The following is a 24,185-nucleotide window of genomic DNA, read 5'->3' as shown; positions in this document are numbered from 1 at the left end:
ATTACTTTAACTTAAGATTAAGCGAGATGACGTTAAAGTAAATCTAAGAAGGCAGTTTGCAGTTTACGATGAAAATCAGAATGCAAGCGCAAACTGAAATGCGACGTTCGTACGATAAAACCGATTTATGTCTAAATGCCAATTTTGAGGATACTGAACTTTGAGATACGTTTTATAAATGTGCAGAAGGCAGTTTGCAGTTATGATTGAAATCAAAATGTAAATGTAAACTGAAATGGAATGATCGTACGATAAAGCCAATTTACGTCTAAACGCAGATTCGGAAAGCTCTGAACTTAGAAACTCGTACGTAAAAGCGCAGAAGGCAGTAGTTATTTAGGAGGTTTGCAGTAAAGATAAAATGCTCAAAGTAAATGCAAACCGAGATTTAGAGTGGTTCGGTCAATCTTGACCTACTCCACTTTTGGCTTCCTCCACAGACGAGGTCACCGACGTCAACTAGAGGCCTTCCTTCAATAGGCGAAGGCCAACCACCCTTTTACAGTTTCACTCCTTTTGACGGGCTTAGGAGACAACCCTTACAGAATTTTCTCTCCTCTCTTTACAACTCAGAACTTGGAAGAAAATAGGGAGAAGAACTTTTGGCCTTTACAACAATTTTGAGCTCTAAGAATCATAGAAAAAGATCAAGATTTCGGTGTGTGTCTGTGCTCTTTCAGTGCTGAATGGGTGGGGTATTTATAGGCCCCAACCCATTTCAAATTTGGAGCTCAAAACTGTCAATTCCGGGAATTCCGAGATCAGGCGATTGCACCTCCTGACTGGAGCGTTTGCACCGCCTGGCAGAGCTCGAAGACTGAGCCTCTAGGCGGTGCCACCTCCTGTCAAGGGCGGTTGCACCTCCTACCAGAGCTCGAAGACTGAGCTCAGGTGGTTGCACCTCCTGACTGAGGCGGTTGCACCGCTTGCCAGAGCTCGAAGACTGAGCTCAGGCGGTGCCACCTCTTGTCAGGGGCGGTTGCACCTAAAGTTTAAAAATCTGCAAGCTGTAGATGAAGTGGATAAATATAGGAATAATGCTAAAAAAGGTAATGATATTGTGTGGGAGGAAAATACAAAACCGAAGGATAAGAAAAAGGATGGTACAGTCCATCCAAAGTCGTAGGATGAATACCTTACCACCTTTTCATTTGTTTATTACTGATGAAGATAACATGTTGGAATGTTCACGGACTTAATAAGCCTGAGAAATGTCGGGAGCTCAATAGAATAATCAAGTCTGCCGCATGTGATATTGTTGTTCTATTGGAAACGAAAATTAAACAATCGCGCGTTCAAGCTCAAAAGAATTTAATATGGCCGGACGCATAACTGTTTACCAATGACTCAAATGAAACTTTTGATAGAATATGGGTCTTATAGCATCCTAACTCTATTAATGCTTGGTTTATTTCTGCTACTGATCAATTCATTCATCTTAAGGTAGAGGACAAAAAGAATGGCTGTCAATTCAATTTCACTGGTATATATGCTTCAAACAGTATGCAAGAAAGAAATACTCTTTGGTCTGACCTGACTAATATTGTAAATGGCTGTCTCAATGTACCTTTGATTGTTCTTGGAGACTTTAATACTGTTTGGTACACAAATGAAAAAGAGGGGGGTAGACAACTTTCATAAAGCCAACTTCAAAGTTTCAATGATTACATTGACACTGTAGCATTGTTTCATATGAAATCTGTGGGAATTGGCTCTCCTGGAGTAATCAAGGTGCTGCTAACAGAAAAATAATGGCTCGACTTGATAGGTGTTTGATTAATCATGAATGGTTAATAGTTTACCCAGATTCACTTCTTGAGTATGGTGCTCCTTTGTTTTTTGACCATTCTTTAATGTATATACACGCAGACAAATTGACACTAAGAGGCAAGAAACCGTTTAGATTCTTTAACATGTGGAGTACTCATCCTCAATTTCTTGATGTTATCAGATCTGCTTAGAATGGTAATGTGCATGGATCCCCCCTTACATCTTATGTCAAAAGCTCAAAGCCTGTAAAGCAGCACTAAAGGAGTGGAATATAAATACCTTTGACAATATTACCACTAGAGTTCAATTTTGCAGAAAGGAACTAATGTCATTGCAACATGAGTTGCAACTTCAGCCAAATGATGAGAATATTATTTACAAAGAGACAGAAGCCAGAAATAACTTCATGCAAGCCTTAAAACAGGAGGAAAGTTTTGCAAAACAAAAATCTCGACAGCATTGGCTTACACTTGTCACGCCCCTCAAAATAACCATGATTTTTAAAATTTTCGTCACAGACCAATCTAGGATCCAGACTAACGTTTGAGGACACTGAAAACATTCTATTCATATTCACATCCATAAAACCTGTGCAGTTTATAATCATATATCACATCACTCGATAATTCACATTTATGGCAACCCAAGCCAACTTGACAAACATGAACAACATTTATAAATCCACAAGCTAAATAAATTATACAATCAGAACTCCAACTATTCACCACAAGTTCATATCGTCATAAATTAGACTTAACATTCCGAAATTCCAAATAAGAGAGATCTTCTAACACTTTTACACAGTATATCCATTTCGATCATCAGAACAATTCATTACATACAAAATATGCTTATACAACAATAGCATAACAACCAACAGGACTTGCCCATAATTCTGAATAGCTATCCACTGCCTCAGCCCAAATCTAACATCTCGAAGAGTGACAAGCTGACCTGAAAGGTTTATATAACAACAGAGTGAGCCAAAAACGGCTCAGCAAGTGACAAAGCATATTCAGAACAAAAGGAACAGTTTGAAACGAGTAAGGTATCATAATGCAAGGCAGAATACCAGAATTCTCAAGGATACCATCTCAATAGATACCAAATTCATACGTATCATGTCATTCATAACATATTTGATCCATAACGAATGGAGCATAGAGTAATTGGAACATATCAATGGCAGCTAGGACATTTCAGAACAAATCAGCTCATAGCAAATGGAGCACAGAGTAATTTGGAGCATATCAATGGTAGATAGGACATTTCAGAACATATCAGTTCATAGCAAATGGAGCACAGAGTAATTTGGAGCATATCAATGGTAGATAGGACATTTCAGAACATATTAGTTAATAGCAAATGGAGCACAAAGTAATTGGAGCATATCAATGGCGTATGAAATTTTCTGGAGCATATCAACGACATATGGAACATTTCGAAACATATCAACAGTGGATGAAACATTTCAGAGCATATCAATAACAAATACCGTACAGAAGCTCAAACGTCGTTTTTGACGTTGCAAACATATCAATCTTATCCAAAGCATGTACAGAAACACATAACCAAAGCTTTGGATATCATATCAAACATACAGAAGGTGTAGTGGGATCTCAGTCAGAATGTGATTCATCCATTTCTGAATGACCACCTGACAAAAGTCTCCCACGTCTGGGAGCTCCATCCACTCACGTCTAGGTGAAGTAAAAGGGGGCCGGCAGAGCGTCGCAGGCTCTAATCACATACCCACGTAGCGGGCAACAAGCGCAAACAGAATATCCCTCATAGCGGGACCCCACATAGCGGGCAAATAGCGCATACCCTTTACCATTTCTGGCAAAGGTCCAGACAATCCCACACACCAGAGTACAAAAGGGCAGTTTCAACAACAAGTAGCATATGTCGGAAGCACACGCGGAACAACGAAGCGTACATGTGCCTTTACGAGTCAATCTGAAGTAAGCAATAATATTTCACAAGCATATTCAGATTTGAAAGGAATTGAAAGCAAGGGCACATATGGAATCCAAGTAATCACATATAACTCAATTCAATAAGAAGATTTGATGAATTCAATGTCCAAAGGAATGAAACTGGAATAGGCACATATCGAAAGCAAATGCGGAAAAATAGGATATACATGTGCTTATATGAGTCAATACGATATAGCATAAACGTTACACAACAGTTTTCAAGAATGCAATAACTTTAAGGACAAGAACATACAAGAATTCAAAGCAGTAATATAAAGCTCAATTGAATAAGAAAGCTAAAGGATATCAATTTCCAAAGGAATGAAACCAGAATATGAGAAATCGACCAAAGCTCGATTTCTGGCAGAATACAGAAGGCACATTGAACAAATGATTCAAACTATCAAACGTGCTCCAATTTACTCAGAAATAATCATTGGATAATACTTTCAGATAAGACATGCTTCATATGAATTGAACTGTCCAACAGAGAGAGTTACAAATAATTTGGTAAGCAAGTGTCGTAGAACAAAATCTCTGTTGGCAGAATTCCTAATGTCAGATTCAACAGATAGCTGGACAGGTGTTTGGATTCCAAATCTTTCAATCCATATATCAAAGAAAGGTCTACGAGTCTATTTTCCAATGAAATCAGTTTTGAACAAATCAGAGTTTCCAACAAAGACTTATAGGCAGCTCGGTATCAAAAGGTCAGAATATCAGAAGTTGCACAGATTCGAATCGTTACGTCTAAACAGGAGATATATCAAATGCAAGGCTAGAACAATTCAAAGTTCCTCATATTCAAAGCAAATGTAGAGATAAAATTGCAGTGAGGAACGATCAGGATACTTGCAAAAGGAAAGATTAGAACAATTACAGGCGGAACGATCGGGAAACTTGCAATAAGAAAAGTTAGAGCAATTATAGGAGAAACGATCAGGGAACTTAAAATAAGAAATATCAGAGCAATTATAGGAGAAACGATCAGGGAACTTGCAATAAGAAATATCAGAGCAATTATAGGACAAACGATTAGGGAACTTGCAATAAGAAATATCAGAGCAATTATAGGAGAAACGATCAGGGAACTTGCCTTTCAAATATTTTGATCTGAATATCCAAGGAAGGTGCCAGTCCAATCTTTCTACTTTTCCTCCGTGTCCTCTCTCTGTTTCGTTTTGTGCTCCCGTTTTCTTCCTTTCTTCGTAACTACATCACGTGTCGAACATCGAGGCACAGTCACCTGCTCTCTCTTACTCTCATTCCTTCTTTTTCTTTCCCAAACGCAGCTGCCACAGCCGCCGCCGCTGCCGCTGCCACAATCGCAACTGCGGTCACAACCGCAACCCCCTTCCACTGCACTATTTCCTTCTTCCCTTCTCTCGTTCCTACTCTTTCTCTTTCCCAAAAGCAGCTACTGCAGCCACCACCGCTGCCGCAGCTACCGCAGCCGCAGCCGGAGTCGCAGCCACGGCCGCAGCCACCACACTCGCAGCCTCTTCTTCCTCCCCTGCTCTATTTCCTCCTCCTCTTCCAGCTGCAGCTGCCACCCCTTCTCCTCTTCCTCTCTTCTTCCTCTCCTTCCCTTTCTCTTCTTCTTCCTTTCCTTCTCTTCTTTCCCAGCCACAGCTGTAGCTGCCATCGCCGCAGCCGCAGCCCCTTCTCCTCTTCCTCTCTTCTTCCGCTCCTTCCCTTTCTCTTCTTCTTCCTTTCCTTTTTCTCTTCCTCTTTCCCTGCCACAACTGCAGCTGCCACAACCGCAGCCGCAGCTACTTCTTTCCCTTCTCCTCTTCCTTCTCCTTCCTTTCTTCTTCTTCTCTCCCCGCTGCAACTGCTGCAGTCGCGGCCGCAGCCACGGCCGCAACCTCTCCCTCCTCCCCTACTCATCTTCCTCTTCTTCTTCTCTTCCAGCTGCAGCTGCCAACGCCGCAGCTGCAGCCCCCTTCTTCTCCCCGACGAACAGCACCTCCTTTCCTCTTTTTCCTCCTGCAGGAAACAGAGGTGCCGCCTCTTCACCCGCTTCTACTTCTTCTCTTCTTCCTCACCATCTCTTCCTCTCCTTCTCTTCCAGCTGCAGCTACCACCGCCGCAGCCGCAGCTCCTCCTTTCCCTTCTCTTCTTCCTCTCCTTCCTTTCTTCTTCTTCTCTTCTTCTCCTTCCTCCCCTTCTTCTCCCCGACGTCACACACACCCTCTGCTCTGTTTCCTCTGCAGGAAACAGAGGTATCACAACCTCTTCTCCTGCTTCCTCTTCCTCTTCTCTTCCTTCTTCTTCTTCTTCTCCTCTTCGAACGCCCCACCTCTGCTTTGTTTCCACCTGCAGGAAACAGAGGTGCTGCAGCCCTAGCTGCTGCCACCTCTCGCTCCTCTCCCTCTTCCCTCTCTTTTCCCTCTTCTTCTCCTTCTTTTCTTCTCCTCTTCCCTTTTCCTCCCCAACCCCACACACCTCCTCGCTGCAGCCTTGCCGCAGCTATCATCCTCTCTTCTTCTTCTTCTTCTTCTGCTTCTTCTTCTTCTTCTTCTCTTCTCCCTCTTCTTCCTCTCTTCTTCTCCCCACGCCCCACAGCTTCTCGCTGCAGCCCTCGCTGCAGCCACCTCCTCCTCTTCTTCTTCTTCATCTACTTCTCTTCTCCCTCTTCTTCCTCTCTTCTTCCTCTCTTCTTCCTCCTCTCTTCTTTTCCCTCTTCTTCTTCTTTTCTTCAACCACTCTCCTTCTTCTCCTCACGCCCCACCGCTCTCTCTGTTTTTGGAAAGAAACAGAGTGCGTGGGAGGCGGTGGGATAATACCGAATTTTCGGTTTTTCCTTTTCTTTTTTTTTTCTTTTTGTAACTTAGCAGTTTAGTCCTTGTAATTTCTATATTTACATATAGGTCCCCCAATTTACATATAAATCCTTATTAATACATTTTTAAAAGTGGGGGATATTACAACACTAGGGGATTCCAATACTAAATTTTTCTATGCTTCAATTGCTACTCGAAGGGCAGTTAACCGTATCAGCAAATGCAGAGACAAAGATGATAATCTTATTGAGAATTTAGATGATGTTAAAGCACACACAGAGCAATTTTTTTATTCCTTACTCTATCAAGCTGGGAAACCTAATAACATTCATGTGGAGCCGACTAGAAAACTTGATTCGGAAGCTATTTCAATCCTCAATGCCCGAATTACAGATGACGAAATTGTGTGTGTTGTCTTTAAGTCACCAAAGCACAAAAGCCCAGGTCCAGATGGATTTCCAACTAAATTTTACCAAACTACTTGGTCTATTATTGGAAATGATGTGATCAAGGCTTGCCAACATTTTTTCTCTTCGGGTCATATTCTTAGAGAGATGAATTGCACTTTTATTTATTTAATTCCGAAGAATGCAGGGGCTGATTCACTAGAGGACTATCGACCCATATCATTATGCAACTTTATTTACAAGAATGCAAAAGGTATACACAAGTTCATTAGCCCAAATCAAGCTGCTTTCATCAAAGAGAGAAGTATACATCATAACATTTTGCTTGCAAATGACTTGGTCAAAGATTTGCACTCAAAAATAAGAGGGACAAAAATATGTTTTAAAGCTGATTTACGGAAAGCCTTTGATTCAGTTAATAGGAAATTTATCTATAAGATGCTCCTCGATATGAACTTCCCACAGCAATGGGTTAATTGGATTCAATCTTGCCTGGAAACTTCAAAGTTTTCGATACTCTTTAATGGCTCACCTATTGGTTTTTTTGGGAGCACGAATGACATCCGACAAGGTGATCGACTCTCTCCGTATCTCTTTACAATTGCAATGGAAGGACTTAGCTCTATGTTGGAACACGCAGTCTTAAATGACAGCATTATGGTACCCATTGCTGGTTCTATTCATATATCACACATAACATTTGCAGATGATTTACATATCTTTCTCCAAAATGATCCAACTTCAGTAAAGAACCTGGCTACTATTATGAATGACTTTGGTATGGTTTTTGGACTTCAGTTAAATCATGCGAAAAGTAAAGTATATATGAGCCCTTACGTTGAGGATAAGGTCTTTATTGCATAAACTTTGGGGGTTAGTGAGGGAAGCTTGCTAGTTCCTTATTTGGGTCTCCCACTCATATCCACAAGCATTCACAAAACCCACTGTCAGCCTATCCTGCAAAAAATAAAGAATATAATTTCTTCTTGGAAAAATAGGCTTCTATAAAAAGCAGGACGACCCGAACTCATCCGTTCGGTATTGCACTCCTACTCTATATATTGGTGTAATGCATTTCTTCTGCCTGCTGGACTTCTCCAAGATATTGAACGGTTATTAATGAACTTTTGGAATGACTCAAATGATAAGGCAATGCATATGATAAATTGGGATAGCATTTGCAAACCGAAAGATGAAGGGGGGCTAAACTGGAGAAATACTAGAGATTGGAATCAAGCATGCTTCTTGGTATAGCAATTGTGGGATCTTTTGCAAAACAAATGTTCCTTATGGTCACAATGGGTTTCTGCCAGGTATCTTTCAAAGGAATCAATCTGGGAAATTTCAACAAGAACATACCACTCTGCAGCTTGGAAAGGAATTTTAAAGGCAAGGAATTTGTCACGCCCCTCAAAATATCCATGATTTTTAAAATTTTTCATCACAGACCAATCCAGGATCCAAACTAACGTTTGAGGACACTGAAAAACATTCTATTCATATTCATATCCATAAAACCTGTGCAGTTTATAATCATATATCACATCACTCAATAATTCACATTTATGGCAACCCAAGCCAACTTGACAAACATGAACAATATTTATAAATCCACAAGCTAAATAATTTATACAATCAGAACTCCAACTATTCACCACAAGTTCATATCATTATAAATTAGGCTTAACATTCAGAAATTCCAAATAAGAGAGATCTCCTAACACTTTGACACAGTATATCCATTTCGGTTCATCGACAACATTTCATTACATACAAAATATACTTATACAACAATATCGTAATAACCAACCAGACTTGCCCATCATTCTGAATAGCTATCCACTGCCTCAGCCCAAATCAAACATCTCGAAGAGTAACAAGCTGACCTGAAAGATTTATATAACAACGGAGTGAGCCAAAAACGGCTCAGCAAGTGACAAAGCATATTCAGAACAAAAGGAACGGATTCAAACGAGTAAGGTATCATAATGTAAGGCAGAATACAAGAATTCTCAAGGATACCATCTCAATAGATACCAAATCATACGTATCATGTCATTCATAACATATTTGATCCATAACGAATGGAGCATAGAGTAATTGAAGCATATCGATGGCAGATAGGACATTTCAGAACATATCAGTTCATAGCAAATGGAGCACAGAGTAATTGGAACATATCAATGGCAGATAGGACATTTCAGAACATATATGTTCATAGCAAATGGAGCACAGAGTAATTGGAGCATATCAATGGCATATGAAATGTTCCGGAGCATATCAACGGCATATGGAACATTTCGAAGCATATCATCAGTGAATGAAGCATTTCAGAGCATATCGAAAACAAATATCGTACAGAAGCTCAAACGTCGTCTTTGACGTTGCAAACATATCAATCTTATCCAAAGCATGTACAGAAACACATAACCAAAGCTCTGGATATCATATCAAACATACATAAGGTGTAGTGGGATCTCAGTCAGAATGTGATTCATCCATTTCTGAATGACCACCTGACAAAAGTCTCCCACGTCTGGGAGCTCCATCCACCCACGTCTAGGTGAAGTCAAAGGGGCCGGCAGAGCATCGTAGGCTCTAAGCAATATCCCACAAAGCGGGACCCCACAAAGCGGGCAAATAAGCGCATACCAGAATATCCCACAAAGCGGGACCCCACAAAGCGGGCAAATCAGCGCATACCCTTTACCATTTCTGGCAAAGGTCCAGACAATCCCACAAACACCAGAGTACAAAAGGGCAGTATGAACAATAAATAGCATATATCGGAAGCACACACGGAACAACAAACGTACATGTGCCTTTACGAGTCAAATATGATGCAAGGAACAAATCTCTCACAAATGTATTCAGATTTGGAAACGAAATGAAGGCAAGAGCATTCAAGGATTCCAAACAATCATATATAGCTCAATTCAAATAAGAAGGTTAGATAAATTCAATGTCAAATGAATGAACTGGAATAGGCACATATCGGTAGCAAATGCGGAACAATGGAATATACATGTGCCTATATGGGTCAATACGATATAGCATAAACGTTCCATAATGGTTTTCAAGAATGCAATAATTTTAAGGACAAGAGTATACAAGAACTCAAAGCAGTAATATAAAGCTCAATTGAATAAGAAAGCTAAAGGATATCAACTTCCAAAGGAATGAAACCAGAATATGAGAAATCGACCAAAGCTCGATTTCTGGCAGAATACAAGAGGCACATTGAACAAATGATTCAAACTATCAATCGTGCTCCAATTTACTCAGAAATAATCATTGGATAATACTTTCAGATAAGACAGGCTTCATAGGAATTGAACTGTCCAACAGAGAGAGTTACAAATAATTTGGTAAGCAAGTGTCGTAGAACAAAATCTCTGTTGGCAGAATTCATAATGTCAGATTCAACAGATAACTGGGCAGGTGTTTGGATTCCAAATCTTTCAATCCATATATCAAAGAAAGGTCTACGTGTCTAGTTTCCAATGAAATCAGTTTTGAACAAATCAGAGTTTCCAACAAAGACTTATAGGTAGCTTGGTATCAAAAGGTCAGAATCTCAAAAGTTGCACAGATTCGAATCGTTACGTTTAAACAGGAGATATAACAAATGCAAGGCTAGAACAATTCAAAGTTCCTTATATTCAAAGCAAATGTAGAGATAAAAATGGCAGTGAGGAAGATCAGGATACCTGCAATAAGACATATCAGAGCAATTATAGGAGAAACGATCAGGGAACTTGCAATAGAAAGGATCGAAACAAGTGGGAAACTTGCCTTTCAAAGATTTCGATCCGAAGATCCAAAGAAGGTGCCAGCCCAAATCCTTCTACTTTTCCTCCGTGTCCTCTCTCTGTTTCGTTTTGTGCTCCCGTTTTCTTCCTTTCTTCGCAACTACACCACGTGTCGAACATCGAGCCACAGTCACCTGCTCTCTCTTACTCTCATTCCTTCTTTTTCTTTCCCAAACGTAGCTGCCACAGCCGCCGCCGTTGCCGCTGCTACAATCGCAGCCCCTTCCACCGCACTACCTTCCTTCTTCCCTTCTCTCGTTCCTACTCTTTCTCTTTCCCAAAAGCAGCTACTGCAGCTACTGTAGCCACCACCGCTGCCGCAGCTACCGCAGCCAACGTCGCAGCCGCAGCCGGAGTCGCTGCCACGGCCGCAGCCACCACACTCGCAGCCTCTTCTTCCTCTGCTACTCTATTTCCTCTCCTACTTCTCTTCCAACTGCAGCTGCCACTGCCGCAGCTGCCACCCCTTCTCCTCTTCCTCTCTTCTTCCTCTCCTTCCCTTTCTCTTCTTCTTCCTTTCCTTCTCTTCTTTCCCAGCCACAGCTGCAGCTGCCATCACCGCAGCCGCAGCCCCTTCTCCTCTTCCTCTCTTCTTCCTCTCCTTCCCTTTCTCTTCTTCTTCCTTTCCTTTTTCTCTTCCTCTTTCCCTGCCATAGCTGCAGCTGCCACAACCGCAGCCGCAGCTACTTCTTTCCCTTCTCCTCTTCCTTCTCCTTCCTTTCTTCTTCTTCTCTCCCCGCTGCAACTGCTGCAGTCGCGGCCGCAGCCACGGCCGCAACCTCTCCCTCCTCCCCTGCTCATCTTCCTCTTCTTCTTCTCTTCCAGCTGCAGCTGCCATCGCCGCAGCTGCAGCCCCTTCTTCCCCGGCGTCACACACACCCTCTCCTCTGTTTCCTCTACAGGAAAACAGAGGTATCACACCTCTTTCTCTTCCTCTTCTTCTTCTTCTCCTCTTCCCCTCTTCCCTTTTCCTCCCCAAGGCCACACATCTCCTCGCTGCAGCCTTGCCACAGCTATCTTCTTCTTCTTCTTCTTCTTCTTCTTCTTCTTCTTCTTCTTCTTCTTCCCTTTTCATCCTCAACGCCCCACACATCCTCTCCTTTGTTTCCACCTGCGGGAAACAGAGGTGCTACAGCCCTGGCTGCTGCAGCTGCCTCTCTTTTCCCTCTTCTTCTCCTTCTCTTCTTCTCCTCTTCCCTTTTCCTCCCCAAAGCCACACACCTCCTCGCTGCAGCCTTGCCGCAGCTATCCTCCTCTCTTCTTCTTCTTCTTCTTCTCTTCTCCCTCTTCTTCTTCTTTTCTTCACTCCTCATGCCCCACCGCTCCTCTCTGTTTCTCGAAGAAACAGAGAGTGCGTGGGAGGCGGTGGGATAAAACCGAAATTTTCAGTTTTTCTTTATTTACTTCTTTTTACAACTTAACAGTTTAGTATTTGAAATTTCTATATTTACATATAGGTCCCCCAATTTACATATAAATCCTTATGAATACATTTTTAAAAGTGGGGGATATTACAGAATTGGCTAATCAAACACATTTTTTATGCAATCTCTTCTGGAACTAGTACTAATATGTGGTACGATCCTTGGGTGAATGGGAAGAGTATATTTCAATTATATGGCGACAGAATATGAAAAGATCTTAGGGCTTCCAAAATTGGAAGGTTTCCGAATTCATTGCTAACAGTACCTAGTGTCTCCCTAATCCTATTTCTCCCGAAATGTTATCACTTTGGCCAACTATTATAGCTATTCCAATCAGGAACAACTCTTCATATATACTTATTTGGCCTCATGACAATGGCAAATTTAGTGCCACATCCGCATGAAATCAAATTAGGCAAAGAAATAACAAGTGGGTCCCAAGTAGTTGGACATGGGATCGACCGGGATCACAAAGACATTCCTTATGTACATGGCAGGCCCTTCTCAATAAACTACCTACAATAGACAATATGAAAAGAAGAGGTATCTATCATGTTAACCGATGCTCCCTTTGTATGTAACAAGAAGAAACTGTTGACCACCTCTATTTTGCTTGTGATTATACAAAATAGATATGGAAGGAGATTCTCCTGCGATTTGAACTCAATAGACTGCCGCAACCAAACTTGCACCAAGAACTAGGCGACCTCATGTAATGTTTCTCAAGAAAAGGGTCTCTCACACAACTGGTAAAGGTTACTTTCAGATGCGCTATTTGGTGGATGTGGAAGGAGAGATGTAACAGAATCTTTGAATGTCAAAACACAAACAATGCTCAACTCTTGAAAGAGATTATTAGAGACTCAAGATCCTGTTTGGAGCTTAATCTCAAAACCGAGCACTTTAACCGAAGAGAAAAAGATATTTTTATCAAATTTAATTCTGCTATTAGCTAAAAATCTTGGGAATAATGCCAAATAATGTACCCACAGGTAGTTTTGATATAACTGGATAAACATTTTCTATGTTGACTATAATTGGGAGTTATAGTCTACAACATGTGTTGTCATAACTATCGCATTCGCACTCTATGAGTTACTTGGCTTTGTCTATGACTTGTATAGATAAAGCTATTTATAGAAACTTTACACATAATCAATTTACTTGTACTTAAAAAAAAAAAAGACCACTCGAGCATAAGCTCAAGTGATGGTGAACTTAAAAATAAGTTGTCAAAGAAGAAGAGAGCACTCAAAGTGACTTGGGAAGAAACAAGTGCATCCAAAGATAAGGAGCAAACCGATGAAGACGAAGTGGTGAACTTTGCTTTGGTAACTCTCGTCAATGCGGTAAACAACTCAAATAAAGCTCCTTTAGTTTACTTTGAAATTACTTGATGTTTTTTCATGAGTTATTTTTAATTTAGTTTAGAAAAATTATTTTTCTTGAAAATTACATGTTTAATAATATAATGAAAATGAAAAATTGGGATCATGCTAGTAATTTTGAAAATGATAATGAAAATTGCATGCTTTATGATAAAGGAACAAAATGTTAGACTTAAATCTAATGCTTAAGATAAATCCTATGTATGTTTTTAAGAAGCATTAATGTGTATCATGTTGATTTCCGTATTGTTTCTCGATTTTGATTGAAGATGCTCTATGATTAATGAAATCATGTTTGATTTGAAGCAATGCATAATGATCATGCTTAATAAGTTTATATTTCAAAATTATGCATGATGATTTTTGGGTAATTTATGGTTTATTGATCTTGATGATTTCAATGATGAGATTTACTATTTTGATTTTAAACCATGATGTATGGTTTTCATACGAAAAACTTTTTTTTTTTGTAAGTAAAAGTAAATTGATTATGTGTAAAGTTTCTACAAATAACTTTATCTATACAAGTCATAGACAAAGCCAAGTAACTCATAGAGTGCGAATGCATACGAAAATCTTAAGCATACCAAAAACTTAAGCATGCTTATATGAAATCAATCACTTAAATTGAAACAACTAAAATGAGAAAAATATTTTTTTGAAAATTTTTTTTCTCTATCTTATTGATTTTGATGAATCTATTTGTGTCATTTTTTTGAATCTCTTAAAAGTGACTTTGTTGATTTAACAAGTTGAATGATTTGAAGATAAATGATGATTTTTCTCTTGATTATAACTTATGATTTTTTTTATATATGAATCATCATCTTGATTTCTCGATATTTGATACATGAGATTTCTCTATGAATCAAGATCTTGTTTTTGAACTCCTATGTTTCTTCTTACCATTTTTCTAAAAAGGAGAGATTAATGAATCTATCTATGTCATTTTCATGAATCTCTTGAAAATGATTTTGATTTGATGATTTGAATTTGAATGAGCTTTATCTTGATTTTTCGAGATTTATAACTAGAGATTTCTTATGCATCAATCAAGATATTATATCATTTTTTCTCCTATGTTTCTTTTTGCCAATTGCTAAAGAGAAAATAAATGATCAAAATGTTGATTTAATGATAATGTTTGGTACCAACAATCATGAAGTGATAAATGCTTAAAAATATTGATTTAATGTTTGGTATCATGAATGCTTTATTATCATGTATGGAATTAATGATGAATGTTTTGAACACAAATGTTTGTATCATATTTGATGATTTTATATTTTGAAATTATGCATGATGAGTTGAAGTGATATTGGTTTAAATGTATGAATCAACAATCTCTTTTTCAAATGAATCATGATTTTTTTTGTGAATTCTTTAATTATAACTTGAGCTTTCTTTTTGAATCAAGATTGTTTCATATCATGCTTTCTATTTACAAAAAGAAGAAACTTGTCAAAAATGATATATGATCTTTTGACATTCATTTTTGTTGTTTACCTTTGTCATGATTTGAAAATTATTGTAAAGGGAAAAAAATTACAAAATTAATTTCTTCCCTTCTTTTTGACAATGACAAAGGGGGAGAAAGAACTAGCTATGCTTGTTCTAAAATTATGTAAAATTTGCTAGCTTGCATGGTGCAAAATGTGTTAGCTTGCTTAATGTAAAACTTGCTATCTTACTAGCTTGCATATCCAAAAATTGCTAGATTGCTCAACTCAAAAGAGAAGCAAGAATTACTAGCTTGCACATCTCAAAGAAGAAACAAAGATTGCTAACTTGCATATTTCAAGAAAAAAAAGTTGTTTTCTTAAACATCTCAAATATTGCTAGCTTACATTCTTTAAAAACGATGAAAAAATTTGCTAGCTTACATGATGTAGAACTTGCTATCTTGAACATCACTAAGACTTGCTAGCTTGCAATCTCAAGAGAACCAATAGTGCTATTTTGCCTATCTTAAGAAGCAAAACATGCTAAACTTGCACATATAGCAAAATTTACAAACTTGCAAAACTCAAATTTTTACTAGCTTGCATGATGATAAATCTGAAGATTATATTTATTATGTAATGATTTGAACTTGTATGTCTAAATACTTAGATTGTTCAACTTCTCATTTTTGTTGATGACAAAGGGGGAGAAGTATCATCATGTTATGCATAAGTTTTATGAGAACATGTTGCTTGGATTTTTGAATCCAAGAGTTCTATCAATATGACATATTGATAGGGGGAGTTAAGGTTAACTCCGTCATCAATTGGTTGTCATCATCAAAAAGGGAGAGATTGTTGAATCTCGGATTTTGATGATGAAACCAATTGATAGTATTTATGATTTGATCTGCATTTTGAGTGATGCAGGATGCTTCTTTTTTATTTTTGGTAAGTAAAAGTAAATTGATTATGTGTAAAGTTTCTACAAATAGCTTTATCTATACAAGTCAAAGACAAAGCCAAGTAACTCATAGAGTGTGAATGCGATAGTTATGACTACATATGCTGTCAACTATAACTCTCAATTATAGTCAACATAGAAAATGTTTATCCAGTTATATCAAAACTACCTGTGGGTACATTATTTGGCATCATTCCCAAGATTTTTAGCAAATAGCAAAATTAAATTTGATAAAAATATATTTTTCTCTTCGGTTAAAGTGCTCGGTTTTAAGATTATGCTTCATACAAGATCTTGAGTCTCTAATAATCTCTTTCAAGAGCTGAGCATTGTTTGTGTGTTGACATTCAAAAATTCTGTTACATCTCTCCTTCCACATCCACCAAATAGTGCATCTGAAAGTAACCTTTACCAGTTGTGTGAGAGGCCCTTTTCATGGGAAACATTGCATGAGGTTGCCTAGTTCTTGGTGCAAGATTAGTTATGGCAGTCTATTGAGTTCAAATCGCTGGAGAATCTCCTTCCATATCCATTTTGTAGAATCACAAGCAAAATAGAGGTGGTCAACAGTTTCTTCTTGTTGCATACAAAGGGAGCATCCGTTAACATGATAGATACCTCTTCTTTTCATATTATCTATTGTAGGTAGTTTATTGAGAAGGGCCTGCCATGTACATAAGGAATGTCTTTGTGATCCCGGTCGATCCCATGTCCAACTGCTTGGGACCCACTTGTTATTTCTTTGCCTAATTTGATTCCATGCGGATGTGGCACTAAATTTGCCATTGTCATGAGGCCAAATAAGTATATCTGAAGCGTTGTTCCTGATTGGAAGAACTATGATAGTCGGCCAAAGTGATAACATTTCGGGAGAAATAGGATTAGGGAGACACCAGGTACCGTTAGCAATGAACTCGGAAACCTTCCAATCTTTAAGAGCCCCAAGATCTTTTCGTATTCTATCACCATATAATTGAAATATACTCTTCCCATTCACCCAAGGATCGTACCACATATTAGTACTAGTTTCAGAAGAGATTGCATAAGAAATGTGTTTGATTAGCTAATTCCTTGCCTTTAAAATTCCTTTCCAAGCTGCATAGTGGTATGTTCTTGTTGAAATTTCCCAGATTGATTCCTTTGAAAGATACCTAGCAGAAATCCATTGTGACCATAAGGAACATTTGTTTTGTAAAAGATCACACAATTGCTGTACCAGACATGCTTGATTTCAATCTCTAGTATTTCTCAAGTTTAGCCCCCCTTCATCTTTCGGTTTGCAAATGCTATCCCAATTTACCATATGCATTGCCTTATCATTTGTGCCATTGCAGAAGAAGTTCATTAATAACCGTTCAATATCTTGGAGAAGTCCAGCAGGCAAAAGAAATGCATTACACCAATATATAGAGTAGGAGTGCAATACCGAACGGATGAGTTCGAGTCGTCCTGCTTTTGATAGAAGCCTATTTTTCCAAGAAGAAATTTTATTCTTTATTTTTTGCAGGATAGGCTGCCAGTGGGTTTTGTGAATGCCTGTGGATATGAACGAGAGACCCAAATAAGGAACTGGCAGGCTTCCCTCACTAACCCCCAAAGTTTGTGCAATAAAGACCATATCCTCACCGTAAGGGCTCATATATACTTTACTTTTCGCATGATTTAACTGAAGTCCAGAAACCATACCAAAGTCATTCATAATACTAGCCAGGTTCTTTACTGAAGTTGGATCATTTTGGAGAAAGATAAGTAAATCATCTGCAAATGTTATGTGTGATATATGAATAGAATCAGCAATGGGTACCTTAATGCTGCCATTTAAGACTGTGTGTTCCAACATACAACTAAGTCCTTCCATCGCAATAGTAAAGAGATACGGAGAGAGTGGATCACCTTGTCGGATGTCATTCGTGCTCCCAAAAAAACCAATAGGTGAGCCATTAAAGAGTATCGAAAACTTTGAAGTTTCCAGGCAAGATTGAATCCAATTAACCCATTGCTGTGGGAAGTTCATATCGAGGAGCATCTTATAGATAAATTTCCTATTAACTGAATCAAAGGCTTTCCGTAAATCAGCTTTAAAACAGATTTTTGTCCCTCTTTGTTTTTTAGTGCAAATCTTTGACCAAGTCATTAGCAAGTAAAATGTTATGATGTATACTTCTCCCTTTGATGAAAGCAGCTTGATTTGGGCTAATGATCTTGTGTATGACCTTTTGCATTCTATTTGCCAATACTTTGGAGATGATCTTTTAAATAAAGTTGCATAATGATATGGGTCGATTGTCCTCTAGTGAATCAGCCCCTGCATTCTTCGAAATTAAAGAAATAAAAGTGCAATTCATCTCTCTAAGAATATGACCTGAAGAGAAAAAATGTTGGTAAACCTTGATCACATCATTTCCAATAATAGACCAAGCAGTTTGATAAAATTCAGCTGGAAATCCATCTGGACCAAGGTTTTTGTGCTTTGGTGATTTAAAGACAACACATACAATTTTGTCATCTGTAATTGGGGCATTGAGGATTGAAATAGCTTTCGAATCAAGTTTTCTAGTCGGCTCCACATGAATGTTATTAGGTTTCCTAGCTTGATTGAGTAAGGAATAAAAAAATTGCTCTGTGTGTGCTTTAACCTCATCTAATTTCTCAATAAGATTATCATCTTTATCTCTGCATTTGCTGATACGGTTAACAGCCCTTCGAGTAGCAATTGAAGCATAGAAAATTTAGTATTGGAATCCCCTAGTGTAAGCCAATGCTGTCGAGATTTCTGTTTTGCAAAACTTTCCTCCTGTTTTAAGGCTTGCATGAAGTTATTTCTGGCTTCTGTCTCTTTGTAAATAATATTCTCATCATTTGGCTAAAGTTGCAGCTCATGTTGCAATGACATTAGTCCCTTTCTGCAAAATTGAACTCTGGTGGTAATATTGCCAAAGGTATTTGTATTTCACTCCTTTAGTGCTGCTTTATAGGCTTTGAGCTTTTGACATATGATGTAAGGGGGGGATCCATGCACATTGACATTCCAAGCAGATCTGATAACATCAAGAAATTGAGGATGAGTACTCCACATGTTAAAGAATCTAAACGGTTTCTTGCCTCTTGGTGTCACTTTGTCTACGTGTATATACATTAAAGAATGGTCAGAAAACAAAGGAGCACTATACTCAAGAAGTGAATCAGGGTAAACTGTTAACCATTCATGATTAATCAAACACTTATCAAGTCGAGCCATTATTTTTCTGTTAGCAGCACCTTGATTACTCTAGGAGAGCCAATTACCCATAGATTTCATATCAAACAATGCTGTAGTGTCAATGTAATCGTTAAAACTTTGAAGTTGGCTTTCTGAATGTTGTCTACCCCCCTCTTTTTCATTTGTGTACCGAATAGTATTAAAGTCTCCAAGAACAATCCAAGGTACATTGAGACAGCCATTTACAATATTAGTCAGGTCAGACCAAAGAGTATTTCTTTCTTCTATACTGTTTGAAGCATATGTACCAGTGAAATTGAATTGACAGCAATTCTTTTTGTCCTCTGCCTTAAGATGAATGAATTGATCAGTAGCAGAAATAAACCAAGCATTAATAGAGTTAGTATGCCATAAGACCCATATTCTGCCAAAAGTTTCATTTGAGTCATTGGTATACAGTTCTGCGTCCGACCATATTAAATTCTTTTGAGTTTGAACGCACGATTGTTTAATTTTCGTTTCCACTAGAATAACAATATCACATGCAACAGACTTGATTATTCTGTTGAGCTCCCGACATTTCTTAGGCTTATTAAGTCCGCGAACATTCCAGTATGTTATCTTCATCAGTAATAAACAAATGAAAAGGTGGTAAGGTATTCATCCTACGACATTGGATGGACTGTACCATTCTTTTTCTTATCCTTCGGTTTTGTATTTTCCTCCCACACAATATCCTTACCTTTTATGGCTTTATTCGTATATTTATCCACTTCATCTACAGCTTATAGATTTTTAAACTTTAAAATACCTTGAATCATGTGGTCTTGATTGGCTGGGTTTGTTGAAGCACGATAAGATTGTTGCAGCACAATATCCAGGATAGTTCTTGTTGGAGCAGCCTGGCTAGAGAGGTTTGTTGGGGCATGAGTTTGTTGAGATAGAATATCCTTGTTGGAGATGTTTGTTGTGGCCTGAGTTTGTTGAGGATGAATATCCTTGCTGGTGAGATTTGTTTGGGCCTGAGATCGTTGAGCTATTGTGGACGGATCCGAAGATATTGGAAGAGATGACGCAGGATGCTTCGATCAGGGAGAGACAATTAAAGCAGAAAGAATCATGTTGGGCCAGAGAAAAATATGTCAGAAGAATGGATATCGAGCCGAAGGATCAGTTGACATATCGACAGAAGGCTTCGGGCCATGAGTTCAGGCATCAGGCAAAGAAGAGCGGATATTGCTATTGAATCTCAGATTTTGATGGTGAAACCAATTGATATTATTTATGATTTGATCTGCATTTTGAGTGACACAAGATGCTTCAATTAGGGAGAGATAATTAAAGTGGGAAGAATCATGTTGGGACGAAGGAAAATATGTCAGAAGATTGGACGTCGGGCCGGAGGATTGGTCGACGTATCGATAGAAGGCTTCGGGCTATGGATTCAGATATTGGGCCAAGAAGAGTGGATATTGTGCCAAAGATATCAGAGTTGCAGAGGTCAACTGGCCGATTGGGGAATAGGTCGCAAGATCGAATGATGCGCCGAAGAATCGGACGAAGCGTCGATGGACTAATGACATGCCGGACAACATGATTCATGCTTAGTAATAATTGTCTAAATCGAAGTGTATTTTTATGTGTCCAGGATTAACTATGATAGTAGGGAATAAAGCAAAATGAAGTTCCAAAGTCAAGAACGTGATTTCGTTGGGAGTTCGAGAGTTCATCGGAAATCCGATGAATTCGTCGGAAGTTCTGTCGGAACCAACTGAGAAGTCCAGGAGCTTGCCAAAGAAGCTCGTCGAAACTCGCCAAGAAAATCATCATGAAGTCCAGGAGCTTGTCGGGAGTCCACCGGAATATTACCGAGAGATCGTTGGAAGTTCTCCGGAAGATCACCGGAAGCTCGCCGAAAGAAATCGAACTTACCTTGCTTAGAATATGTCTTAGGAATCATAGTTAGCACATAATTAGAGTTGGGATTGTGAGGTAATCCCATTAACTCTATTAGGGGCCAACGAGGCCTGAAGTAGGACTGGTTTGGGCCAGATTCAAGGCCCAACTAGGGTGTTGAAACCCTGGCCGGTGGTGGCACCGCCTAGGGAACAACACCCCAGGTATTATTGGCGGTGGTACTGCCGGCAGTAATGCTACCGGCGGGGGTACTGCCTAGGGAATAGCACCCCAGGTATTCTCGGCAGTGGTACCGCTAGTAGTAATGCTGCCAACGGTGGTACCACCCCTGTTAAGTGGTGGTACCACCCAATGGCAGATCCTGCGGCGGTAGTGTTAGGATCGGAGCGGCACTAAGAGGGGGGGGGTGAATTAGTGCAGCGGTGAAGTGCGATAAACTTTTCACGATTTAAATTGAAGAGATAAGTGAGACGGAGACAAAGCAGTATAGCGTTAAAGTACAAATGGTTTGCAGTAATATAAATGACAATAAGTAAATGCAAACCAGAGATTACGCCGATTTTATAGTGGTTCGGTCAAATGACCTACATCCACTTGCGAGGCCCCTCTTCGATGAGGCTCCCACCTTCCACTAGCAAGTCTCTTGAAATGGAAGGGTAAATACCCCTCTTACAACTCTTTACAAGTGGTTCACACTCTTCCAGATTTTCGAGAAGGAATGAGGTGAACACTAGCAAATTGAAAACAAGACCTTCTAAGACTTTTCTAAGACCTTTCTCTCAATCAATTGCTGCTCAAAAAGTTGTTATCTCAGCTGAGATTTGAGAGGTATTTATAGGCCTCAAGAGGATTCAAATTTGGGCTCCAAATTTGAATTCTCGTGGAGTTCCCGATGCTGGCGGTGCCACCGCTTGTCAGTGTCAGGCGTTGACAGTGCTGGGCGGTGCCACCGCCCTGTAACACCCCTCATTTCCGAGTGTTCGTATAATTTTTGGTGATAATGTAAGCATCTATTTTAATTGACAAAAGAAATAGAGTATGAATTAGAGGTAACTTATTTTTAAGATTTGGGAGATCTGTTAAAAAAAAAAAAAAAAAAGAAAGAATCTGAGGACCTATATGTAAACCCTAAGGACCTAATCGTGAATATGATAAAAACAAGGACTAAACTGCAAAATGCACCAAATGACAAATTCCACCGCTTAAGCTTCTCTGCCTTCGTTGTTAAGGAAGCAGAGGAGGCAGCTCGTGGGTGATCAGGGAAAGAAAGAAAGAAAGAAAGAAGAAGAAGAAGAAGAAGAAGAAGAAGAGGAAGAAAATTGGGGCTTTTAGGGTTCTTGCTTTAATCTTGTCATTTCGGGTCAAAATTTCCAAAGGCAAGTGTTCTAACCCCATCCTACAGAAGTATTAGACTCTGTTTTTATGTTGATTCAAAATAAATTGGAAGATTTCTATTTAGAAACTGATATGTCTCTCTTTGGACTTAAAACCATGGATTCTGAAATATTTTCGGTATATTGACCCCTATACACTGTTTCGGCTATAAGTTTTAGCACAAAATGTGAATTCAGGCAGGAACTATTTTGTTTGTAATTAGACTCTTATGTCTTTCTTTTGACACCGATTTTGTAGAATTTGGACACCGAATACTTACCCAAACTTTTCTTTCAAATGAGACTATAGATGCTGTAAAACAGACTTCAAGATTTCTGACCTATCGATACTAAGTTATCTATAACTCCCTGTTGAGAATTCTGATTTGTACCAAACTGATGTTATTTGAAACTAGATTTGAAAATATTTCTTTGGACATACAGTTTGAAAATTTTGGAGTTCAATTGCCCACCCTACCGTCTGTTGAATCCGACCCTATAAATTCTGTAAAACAGTGATTGTGATTTTGACCTTGTGTTACCAAATCAGAGGTAACTCTGTGTTGGGAGCCCTGTTTCATATGAAATCTGTTCCATCCGAATATAGATTGATATATGATTCGACCATAGCCTTCTTATGGGTATTGGAGCATAATTGTTATTCTGAAATATTTGTTTGATGTGCCACTGGAATTCTGTCCGAAATCGAGCTTTGGTCGATTTCGCATATTCTGTTCCATTTCCTTTGGATACTTGAGTTCGCCTAATCTTCTTATTGCAATTGAGCTGATTATAATTGCTTGGAATCCCTGTACACTCTTGCTTTCATTTCTTTCCTAAAATGAATACTTTTGTGAGAGATTTGTTCCTTGCATCACACTGCTTTTGAAAAGGCACATGTACGTTTGGTTGTTCCGCGTGTGCTTCCGTTATATGCTACTTTTTGTTGAAACTGCCTTCTTGTACTCTGGTGTGTGGGATTGTCTGGACCTTTGCCAGAAATGGTAAAGGGTATGCGCTGATTTGCCCGCTTTGTGGGGTCCCGCTTTGAGGGATATTCTGGTATGCGCTTATTTGCCCGCTTTGTGGGGTCCCGCTTTGTGGGATATTGCTTAGAGCCTGCGATGCTCTGCCGGCCCCTTTGACTTCACCTAGACGTGGGTGGATGGAGCTCCCAGACGTGGGAGACTTTTGTCAGGTGGTCATTCAGAAATGGATGAATCACATTCTGACTGAGATCCCACTACACCCTCTATATGTTTGATATGACATCCAGAGTTTTTGTGAGTTATTTCTGTTCGTGCTCTGGATAGTTATGATATGATTGCAACGTCAAGGACGACGTTTGAGCTTCTGTACGACATATGAGTTTGATATGCTCTGAAATGCTTCATTCACTGTTGATTTTGCTTCGTAATGTTCCATATGTCGTTGATGTGATTTGGAACATTTTAAATGCCATTGATAAGCTCCGATATGTTTCCTTTGTTTCTGATATGCTCCAATTACTCTATGCCCCATCTGTCAGGAACCAAATATGTATGATTAAAAAGGACAACTATGATTTCTGCTCCTAATGATATTAAGTATACGAAATCGTATATTCTGCTTTGTGTTTGAAAACTGCATCTCTTTGGAAATTGTACTATTTTGATATGGATATGTTAGTCACTTGCTGAGCTCTTTATGCTCACCCCATTTGTTGATAAATTTTTCAGGATAGC

General features: G+C 39.0%; 1 long non-coding RNA gene across 1 annotated transcript; it reads right to left on the bottom strand.

Annotated features, from left to right (window-relative positions):
* Positions 1 to 8,525: 8,525 nt before the first annotated feature.
* Positions 8,526 to 10,944, bottom strand: LOC135611737 (uncharacterized). The gene is made up of 2 exons (XR_010486637.1): positions 10,738 to 10,944; positions 8,526 to 8,828 (listed from the first exon to the last, which is right to left on the bottom strand). It is a non-coding gene; the product is annotated as an uncharacterized LOC135611737 (long non-coding RNA).
* Between the last annotated feature and the right edge of the window lie 13,241 nt (positions 10,945 to 24,185).

Source organism: Musa acuminata, chromosome BXJ2-5 (genome assembly GCF_036884655.1).
Source record: "Musa acuminata AAA Group cultivar baxijiao chromosome BXJ2-5, Cavendish_Baxijiao_AAA, whole genome shotgun sequence".
NCBI lineage: Eukaryota > Viridiplantae > Streptophyta > Magnoliopsida > Zingiberales > Musaceae > Musa > Musa acuminata.
Note: the sequence above shows the minus strand (reverse complement) of the source record. Positions and strands in the feature narration are given on the sequence as shown.